This window comes from Lycium barbarum, chromosome 10 (assembly GCF_019175385.1).
Source record: "Lycium barbarum isolate Lr01 chromosome 10, ASM1917538v2, whole genome shotgun sequence".
NCBI lineage: Eukaryota > Viridiplantae > Streptophyta > Magnoliopsida > Solanales > Solanaceae > Lycium > Lycium barbarum.
In genome coordinates this window covers 42,707,861-42,718,775 of record NC_083346.1, presented here as the reverse complement: position 1 = coordinate 42,718,775, position 10,915 = coordinate 42,707,861, and the positions used below count along the sequence as shown (strand labels likewise).

General features: G+C 37.2%; 1 long non-coding RNA gene across 2 annotated transcripts; it reads left to right on the top strand.

Moving 5' to 3' along the window:
• The first annotated feature begins 6,259 nt into the window (after positions 1–6,259).
• LOC132614357 (uncharacterized) lies at positions 6,260–10,704 on the top strand. 2 transcript variants are annotated; one of them, XR_009572274.1, is made up of 5 exons: positions 6,260–6,480; positions 6,882–6,964; positions 8,000–8,136; positions 8,928–9,008; positions 10,389–10,704. It is a non-coding gene; the product is annotated as an uncharacterized LOC132614357 (long non-coding RNA). The 2 variants fall into 2 exon arrangements; XR_009572273.1 differs by having other exon boundaries at positions 6,264–6,480; positions 8,009–8,136.
• The last annotated feature ends 211 nt before the right edge of the window (positions 10,705–10,915 follow it).

Here is a 10,915-nt window from a genome sequence, read left to right as displayed (position 1 = left end):
TATTATCACATGAGTCTCAGTCAGTGTATAACCAGTTAACTGCAAGAGTCCCAGAATCAGAAACAGATATCATGCTATCAGCTATAGCCAGTCTCAGTTTTGTAAAATATCAATGTTGAACACCTGTATCTGTACTTTTGGGCCCTAGGCCACAGTTTATGCATACGTATTGCTTGGGCCAGAGGCCACAGTTTTTGTGCACATTATTTGGGCCCTAGGCCACAGTTATATTTACAGTTTTACAGGTGATTCTTCATCCAGAACAGAGAGTACTTCAGCTTCTTGCTTTCTTGTTTAGCTCAGTTTCAGTTTTCAGTTTTCAGTTTCAGTTTCAGTTCCAGTATTTTGTTGTTTCAGTTGCTTTACATACCAGTACAATTCAAATGTACTGATGTCCCTTTTTATTGCTTGGGGGCCTGCATCTCACGATGCAGGTAACGATACACAGGTTGACGACCCAGCTAATTAGGAGTGCAAGTATCAGCTACTGGTGAGCCCCACCTTCCTTCGGGGCGTTGTCAGCTATCCAGTTATTTCAGTTTATAGACAGCTCTATCATTCAGTACTCTTAGAGGCTTCATAGACACAGTTCAGACAGTCAGCTATTTATTTTGTTAGCCTTGTTGGCAGTCGTTCAGTTGTTTGGTTTAGCCATGTTGGCTACTTTCAGATATTTTCAGATTGTCTAAGAATTTCCGCATTATGATATTTCAGTGAGATTTTTTAGTTAATCAGCATGTGTTAGTTTTATTTTATAAATTAGTTATGTTTTGGTATCACATGTTGATTCAGCCAGCCAGTTGGTTCGCTCGGTCACATGCAGTCAGGCACCGGGTGCCGTGTTACGTCCAGGCCCAGGTTCGGGGCGTGACACTAATGCCCTGTTGCTTTTATGGATTTGATGAACCGAATTTTTAAGCCATTCTTAGATTCTTTTTGTTATTGTATTTATTGATGATATATTGATTTATTCGAAGAGCAGGGAAGATCATGAAAAACATCTGAGAGTTTTCCTTAGATTGCTGAGGGATAGGGAGTGTTAACTAGCTAAACCCACGAAGCTGCGAATTTCTGTCACTGATGTGGGCCTAGCCCAATCTCTGACGGCCTCAATATTTTTGGGATCAACCATAATCCCCTCCTTCGAAACCACATGCCCCAAGAAGGACACTGAATCATGCCGAAATTCACCCGTTTGACGCAGAAAGAGGTACCCTTGCAGTGGTCCGATGAGTTTGAAGAGAGCTTTCAAAAGCTCAAGACTTTGTTTAGGTTTGGGTGCTGTGTTGATGCAGGATAAGAGGGCTATTGCCTATTCTTCTAGGCAATTAAAGGTTCATGAAAATAATTATCCTACGCATGACTTAGAGTTGGCAGTAGTGGTATTTGCATTGAAGATTTAGAGGCACTATCTTTATGGTGTCCATTGTGAAATATTCACTGATCATCATAGCCCGCAGCACGTGTTTACTCAGTGGGATTTAAATTCTAGACAGAGGAGATGGAAGGAATTATTGAAGGATTATGATATTACTATTTTATATCATCCTGGCAAGGCAAATGTAGTGGCGGATGCCTTGAGCAGGAAGTCAGCTAGTATGGGCAGCTTGGCTCATTTGGTCACTTCAGAGAGTTTGTTGGTCATAGAGGTTCAGGATCTGGCTAACAGTTTGGTGCGACTTGATTTATTTGGTTCTGGCAGAGTGTTGGCTTTTATTGAGGCGAGGTTATCTCTTCTAGATCAAATTAAGGCAAAACAATGTGATGATCCGAGTTTATGCAAAATTCGGGAAAAGGTAATGAGTGGTGAGGCCAAGGAGGCCGTGATTGATGAAGAAGGAGTGTTGAGAATTAAGGGGCACGTGGGCATTCCTTGAGTGGGTAACTTGATTCATATGATTTTAGAGGAGTCCCACAGTTCTAGATATTCTATTCATCCTAGTGGTACGAAGATATACCGTGATTTGAGACATCATTACTAGTGGGCTATGATGAAGCGTGATATAACTAATTATGTTTCCAAGTGTTTAAATTGTCAGCAGGTTAGGTACGAGCACCAAAGACTCGGTGGTACTCTTCAGAGGATGCCCATGCCCATTCTTGAATGGAAGTGGGAAAAGAAAGCCGTGAATTTTGTGGTGGGTCTTCTAAAGACCTTGGGTAAGTTTGATTCGATCTGGCTCGTTGTCGACCGGTTGACTAATTCTGCACATTTGATTCCAATCTAGCTTACTATAATGCCAAAAAGTTAGCCAAGATCTACATTCATAAGATTATTAGACTGCATGGGGTTCCTATTTCCATCATATCCGATAGGGGCACGATGTTTACATCTCGATTTTAGAAGCATTTGCATTTGGAATTGGGTACTAGGTTGGACCTTAGTACAACTTTCCACCCCCAGACAGACGGTCAGTCCGAGTGGATAATTCAGGTCCTTAAGGACATACTCCGTGCGTGTGTGATTGATTTCGATGGTCATTGGGACTAGTTTTTACCATTGGCGGAGTTCGCTTATAATAATAGTTATCATTCAAGTATTGACATAGCTCAATTTGAGGCACTTTATAGGAGGAAGTGTAGATCACCTATTGGGTGGTTTGATGCGTTCGAGTTAAGATCTTGGGGCACTGATATTTTGAGACAGTCTTTAGATAAGGTCAAGGTGATTCAAGAAAAGTTCTTAGCAATTCAGAGTAGGCAGAAGGAGTATGCGGACGGAAGGTCCGGGATCTTGAGTTTTTGGTGGGGGAACAAGTGTTGTTGAAATTATCACCCATGAAGGGTGTGATGAGATTTGGAAAGAAAGGTATGCTTAGTCCTAGATATATTGGCCCATTTGAGATTCTCATTCTTCTGGGAGAGGTAGCGTATGAGTTAGCTTTACCCCCAGGTTTGTCCGGTGTTTATCCGGTGTTTCATGTCTCTATGCTGAAAAGATATCATGGCGATGGTTCCTATATCATCCGTTGGGATTCGATTTTGTTAGATGAGAATTTTTCCTTTGAGGAAGAGCCTGTTGCTATATTAGATAGGGAGGTACATAAGTTGAGGTCAAAAGAAATCGCGACAGTTAAGGCCCAGTGGAAGAATCATCCTATTGAGAAAGCCACTTGGTAGCCCGAGTAAGATATGTGTAATAAGTATCCCCATCTTTTCGCGGAGCCAGGTACCTTTTCTGTTGATTCCTTCCCTCTTGTCCGTTCGGGGATGAACGGCTGTTCAATTAGTATCTGATGTAATGACCTGCTAGATCGTTATGCGTGTTTTGACCATTTTACCTTTGCTAGTACTTTACCGAAGTTAAGAATGAGCGGGCCTAAATGATTTAGTCGTGTCGTATGTTATATTTTGTGACTTATTAGTGGCTCTGTGATGTGTTTTTAACTTGGTTTGTTGGTGGTTGGTGTTCATAAAGCCTTAGAATGATTTTGAGAGACTAAGTATAAAAAGTAATCAAATTTTGAGCTCACTGGTTAAAAACGACTCGTTGCAGCGAGATCATTGCAGCGAAGGAGGGGTTCGCTGCAACAAAGGGTGAGATTTTCCCAGGGTTCGTTGCAGCGAAGGGCCTGTTCGATGCAATGAGTCCGTTGCAGCGAAACCATGGTCGCTGCAACGAAGGTCACTTAAGTTTAATGATGAGTTTAAGTAGCTATTTCGTGCCCACACTTCCCATAATCCAAAAAACAGTTCCCAAGAGCATACATGCGTCTTTCTAAGGCTAGGGCACCATTCTCTATCAAAGGTAAGCCTTAATAACTTACTTCGCCTAATGTTCTTATTCGATTCTTGGTTCAATCAAAGGACCTTTAATGGAAATTGAAGGGTAGAACACAAATACCAAGGAAACCCTAGAATATTAATGGATATTGGTTATTGTTGTTTAATCGTCTAAGAGTAGAGATTATCACTTTATAGCATGAGAACTTGATATTCAATGATGGATATTGTTTGTTGAGACCTAGGGTTCCAATAAAAATGGGAACTTTGGCTAAAACCATATTGGTAGGGTTGAATTAATTATCGAACTCATAAGTTGAGTTAATACTCCATTACTTACTCAAGCATTATGATTTCTAGACTTTGAACGTTTTGAGGCATTGCGAGAGGGAAAGGCTATTGTGGAGTAATTCCATTGCTCAAATCTGCTTGAGGTAGGTTATGGTTTACTTGAGTTGGACTTTGCTTAGTTGATTATATATGTCGTAGAATTTGTGGGAGAAAGCATGTCTAGGTCTCGGGACTTAGAGTTTGGTGTTTGTTGTTAGTTGTAAGATTTAATTATGTAAAGTGATTCTTCACCGTTGAGGCTGATAAACTTGGATTGTATTCTTGAGATGTTGAAAAGAAGGTGTTCATAAATACCCTTTAGAGATGAATTGATCATAGCGACACACTCTATTATTATTGAGCAGATTATTTGTGAGTCTTATTGTAGCTTGTATTACTTGATTATACCTCATTGGTGTTGACTTGACATGTGTATTTGAGTTATTCCGGTGATGAGATTATGAGGCATTTATTGATGATGATTGAGATGGAACATATACATCTCCTACGACACATTTGACGGGGGTGACGATGTAGCCTAGTTATGAGCTTGTGGTCCGAGGTTCTTTCCAAAATGAGTGGTATATGGACACCATGGGTCCCCAACAGGTCATGGCTATTTTTGGAAAACATTACCATTTAGCATGTGTGTACAAATATGTGACAGAGCTGGAAACTTTACTGTATTCTACTCCTTTTGGCTTGAGCATTGGTGTTTCATTGTTGATAATTTGTGATTTATTCTGAAAGTGGATTATTGAGGATCTAATTGTGATCCATGTTTGTTGTGCCTGTCTGCCTATTTCATTTATTTTATGTATGTATGCATAATACTAATCTTAGTCGGCTTATGATACCTTCCAGTACGTGTTGTTTGTACTGACCTACACTTGCTATACTTATTTTTGTGAGTGCATATTTTGAGCGAGAGACGTCTTCCAGACCTCACATCTAGTTGAGGTTACCCATTACCAAAATCAGAGGGTGAGCTCGTACCCGTGCCATGCCGCCTGAAGATATTTCTTTATTTCAAATGTGTATTTTCATCCTAGACATTATGTTGACTTTTAGACAGTATCTCTTCTTTTAGACATTGTTGGTTAGAGTCCTTGTACGGTGACTTTCAGATTTTGGAGATGTAATAGCTAGATTTTCGCACTCGCTATTTTATTTATTTTATTATCAGACATCTTATTCCATTATCCGTGAGTAATGTTTACTAATTGGTTTAAGTAATTGAAATTGGCTTGATAATGGGTTAAGGGATTGGTTCGCCCACTATAGGGCTAGTGTGGGTGCCACTCACGTCTGTTGGGACGTGACAAAGTCGTATATGTATTTTTGGTTATAGGAGTGGCGCTCTAGTGGTGATAAGTTTGTTGTTGGATTACCTGGAAGACTTGAGGTATGTTAAGGTCGTCCCTTTCTTACCTCTGGCATGATCATACCAATACGAACACATGCGAATGATATTCATAATAACTCCACTCTTAGAAATAGTAAGAGCTTATGTTTTTGATCTTTTTATGATGTTATTGATCTTATCTCATGAGTGTTGATCTTGTCTCATGATTATTGGTCTTGTATGGTTGTTGATCTCATCTTATAGTTATTGATCCTTCAAGGTGAGATATGTCGATGATGTTAGCTCCATAATGGTAATCGGAGGTATACCGAACTTACGTCACTTCGATAGAGTTGTAATGTTTGTTTGAGCTCTCATGCATGCTTTATGTATAGATGTAGCTATTTTATGACACCAAGCCGCACTATAGTCGGCCAGGTACGACACCTATTGTGCACACCACTGCAGCTGGCACTACAAAAAAAAGTGGATTTAGCGACGGATTTTAGCTACAAATCGATTTCCATTGCTAAGTAGTGACGAATTAGCTACCAAATTACAATTTTGACGCGAAAAAGGCAAAAATATATTTGGCAGCTAATATAACGACGGATTAGCGATAGAAATTCAAACCCGTCGCTAAAGGTTGGCGCTAAATTTACGCGCCTCCATTTTAGCAACAAAATCAACGACAGAAACACGGGGACAAAATGTATTAAAAGTTAGCAACAAAATTAGTGACAGAATATCTGTCGGTAGTTATATTTCATTCATTGAAATATTTTAAAATCAGTAGCTACGAAAAAATCTATCGTTAACAATTTTAAAATTTAAATTATAAAGTTATCAGTAGCGACAGAATTTGTTCCATTGCTAAATCGCTACATATGGTTTAAGAGTTTATTCTGGGGCACAGTTGAGATAACAAAGTCTGAAACATATTTCCCCCCTCTTGCTCTCCTCCTAGGGCTTTCTTGTCGCCTCTGTGGTAGCTCGTCCTCTCCGACAACTCGCCCCTCTCCAACAGCTCGCCCCTCTCCGGCAGCTCGTCCCTTTCCCTATAGGGTTTTACAAAGTCTCAGGTAATATAGATTCGTTGCATTCGATTAGTTTTCGTTTTCTCCAATTTTATTTCTTTAGGGCAGACTTGGGTAGGAACCAGCGTTAATCATTCATTTTTGTTGTTATTTCTCATGGCTTGCGGGTCCTTGTGTCTCCAGTATTTACAAAATCCGATTCATGTTAGTGCGAAAAATACGATTTGTTTCTCCTTCCAGTAAGTTTAAGTAATTGTCTTACCCTATTACTGATCTAGGAACAGGAAAAGCAGGAATGCTCAAAAGATAAAATCTTATAGATAATCGCTTATATAGTGCATACTTAAAAGTTTCTAAAACATACACCAATGTTTGATGCTTAAACTTATTATATGTACTTGTTTTATATTTGGTCTTAAATCCCTGTATTGTCTTCCTTCTTCAAGATTTTTTAGTGGAAGTGACGGTATTGCACTTTGAAGTTCTTTGCTGGCTATCTCGATGGTATTCCACAAGGACGACTAGCTCTGTATGTTTTTTTTTTCCTTGGATCTACTCCTTTTATGCTCATTCTTAAGATTAGTTTGTTCTTAGCTTGCTTCGGAGTATGTTCCTTTAATCAACAATTAATAGAACTAGAGCCAGATTAATTTTGTTTTCTTTGATTTCTTTTTTAAAAAATTAACTAACTAAGCAGGAATGAATAGAATACTCACAACGATGAATCCTCATCCCAAATAATGCTTAACAGATCCATCTTAATGGAAATGTTATGAGAGGAGTTCAATCTTTGAGTTTTAAACATCATAGGTTATTTAATGAATTCCTATTTGTAGTGTGGTAGATTTGGTCAACCATATTCATTTAGATGCAACTCCTTTGGTAAAATGAGAGATAGACTAAATAAGATATGGTCATTAATTTGCCTGCTATTATTTGTTATCTAATGTTTTGTCAAGTATGCAGGGGAACTACGTCAAGATGAGACCTCTTGGACCTGTTAATGTACTTTTCAGGTCCCATTAAAACATGTGCATTTGTAGATCTAAACATGAAGATATAAACTGACTGCTTTTATAAATGAAGAGGCTGACGCCAACTAATTTAATGAGCTAGTCTCTTTCAAAGCTGAAAGATTAAAAGTAAATAACTTAATGTGAAGATTGTTGACAAACCTTTTTGGTTTTTAAGTAGTTCTTACGACTCTTTTCAACTATATCTAAGAGCCTACAGTTTTCAAGATAGAGTGGGCTTATAATTGATAATCTACTTTAGCAAGTTTTCAGCCATATCAAATATTCATATTCCACTTAACCACAAATTGTTACCAAACTTTTGTTCTTTCTTTCTTTCTCTTTTTCTCATTCTTTTGCTGTTGCTTTTCTCAAGTATTTATTTCTTTTGCTTATCCATATTCCACACAACCACAAAGGTGTACATTTACCTTGTCATGTCTAGTTGCATATATGATATGCTACCTTGCTTGATCACTTATCATATTTAGTATAATGTGTAAAAGAACTATTTCTTTAGATCTTTAACCTATTGTCTTCCTTCTGGAAAGTGATTTCAGGTGTCAGAGAATTGTAGACTTGTCGATGCGTATCAAAATTAACCTTATGGTGATATAACTGTGAAAGTTACTTCCAAACTGAAGGATCAATTTTAAGTTGAGGTTATTGTGTAGATCTATATGTAGAGGTAAGATCTTAGTCCTATTTTTTACTGCAGCCTATTTACTGTTTAAAGAAATCAAAGATGCAGTCTCTTTGATTGCTAAGTTTTTGACCTGTCAATGAACATCAATTTTAAGTAAGAGGAAGATTTATCACAAGGCTTCAGAAAACATGCTTCTTTCTTTTTTAAATCTCTCGTTGTTATCTTTCTAAAGTATTTTTTTATCTCTTCTAAGGCAATGACTTTTACAGCTGCTTTTAAGTAATAAAGTTTTTGACAGAAACTTGTTTCGGTATTACTTCTCACATGATTTTGGGCTTTTAGAAATGGAATTGTCCTGTATGAGAATTTATTTTCTTTTTTACCATCTCTACTTGTGCATACCACGAATTTTTATGCAAATTTGGGTCTTCTAAGGAAAGTTTCATATACTAAACTCTCACATTCCATTTTTTGGTAACATTAATTAATAAATGCCAAAAGAAGTTCAGAGGAAACTGGATGAAGACAACAACAACATACCCAGTACAATCCCACATGGTGGGATCTAGGGAGGGTAGAGTGTACGCAGATCTTACCCCTACCTTGGGAGGTGTGGAGGCTATTTCCGATAGACCCTCAGAAGCTAGATAAAGAAGTTTTCCAAATAAAAAGGGAAACCAAAAAGAAGTTTATATTCTATGGGAGCGTCGTTAATTGATACTATAGATTTATAAGAAGTTTACATTCAAAAGAGACCTCAATTTTCTAGAGTTTAATGTTATGTATATCTCAGCTTCAATGCAAGACTGTATTTTATAATTTTGATAATGCAGAGGAAGATTGGAATTATATGTTGATTGCTGCAATTGAAGGATGATTCTGAAATTTCAAAGACTTATTGCTTAACAATTCAGGTAATACATCTCAACACTACATTAATCAAATACATAGTTGACTTTTTGATAGTGTTTGAATGAGATTTGCTACGACAATGTAGATCTCCAACATCAGGTATGCAAATTAAATAACAAAACAAAGTCTCTATCCTTTAGTTAAGATGATGTATTTTAGAAGATATAATGTGTTAAATTTCATTTTTAATGTTTAAAATGGAATCTATTCTGTCATATATGAAACGTGTTACAATTTGAGGATAAAAGAAGCAGTACATTTACTTGAGCATGTAGTTGTAGGTGTGAAAATATGAGGGAGCATGTATTTTGGGTTTCCAGTGCTTGTTCTTTTAATTAAATATTCCAATCTAAGGTGTGTTTCTTGGTAAAATGGCCATAGTTGATCTTATTAGCTAAAGAAATCCTCTTCATCGGGTTAGTCTAAAATGCATAATTGTCATAGTTGTTCTTTTGTGTGATGCGTCCTCTACATTGATTTAAGTGTGCCGGTAATAGATGAACACAACATTAACTTAATGTAGTTCTGAGAGGAAAGAGTATAATGAAAGAAGTAGAGATCAACTATCAAGGTCAATATATCCTCAAATCACCTAATAATAAAATACTGCAATGTTCAAAAAATGATCTGAGCAAACCATCAGTGGAACATGTAAAAGCCATTGAAATACACCCAAGAATCGTCATGCGTAAACTGTTTTGCCTTGTTCAACTGGTGAACACATCTCACATTTGTTGTTCAGGTAGGAGGTTGTATTCTTGCTGAATAATATAACGAATTGGATTGGAATTAGCAGTACACGCAAATTCTTTGTTCAATATTATAGTCCAATATCCCCTGCACGGAAGATCTCCACGTGCCCAACTCTTAATCATAACACAATCGCAACACGGACGATCTCCATGTGTTGTGGGTGTCCTTTTTTGAGTATATCCATATTGAATATTAAGAGTGTTCAACTTGTGAAGTTTTCATGATCAGATGGTTCATTTTGAATTTATTTTATGCCTTTTTATTTTTTATGACATGGGAACCCGCAGCCGCTACCCTTCGAGTGCACACTGAGTAAACCCAGCTCCTGTGTCATAGCTCGCAAACCACACCGGAGAGATAACCCGCACTCTTTTTGTGGATTATGATATTAGATTAATTGTTTATACAAAATGAATTTTGTTTGGTTGGGCGAACTGTGATACACTTTGATGTTTATACACATGGCAATGATGGAACATCTTTTCGTACGTGGTGACCGGTCTCGAATTGTGCTTGTAAGTTAAACATTATGTGATCTTATTGACCTTATAGATGACATAATTATATCCTCTTTGTTCGATGAATTGAATGTATAAAACTTTTAAGGTTTCCATTTAATTTTATTACAGGAAGGATAGAGCTAAAAGATTGTTAAGCAACAGTGATCACAAGAGCAATTACAGTAAGATGAGATGGATATTACAACTCGGATGTATTACGAGACCGTGGGAGGATAGATGAGGAGAAACACCATTATGGCCTCGGGTCCTTCCGATCCGGATGAACATCAATGTCCAACACTTCATTAATTAGCTTTGTTTTTTAGGCTCTATGCTATTAGTTGAAGAAAGATTATGCACGTTGTTGATGCTTTAGGATTTATGTATCCTTGGATCTTCTTGTTAATCTTTAAATTACTATCTATATGAAATCAGGTTCTTGTAATGCTTGTTGTAAATTACTTCTTTTCATTTAATACATTCTATAGGGATTTTGAATAATATATAAAATATATAAGAAAAAAATAGCGATGGTTATTTCCGTTGCTAAATATTAATAAATATAAATTAGAAATAATATTATAAAAAATAGCGACGGTATTACGGACATTTCGTAGCTAACATTTCTTGGCGACGAAATCAACAAGCAAATGAGC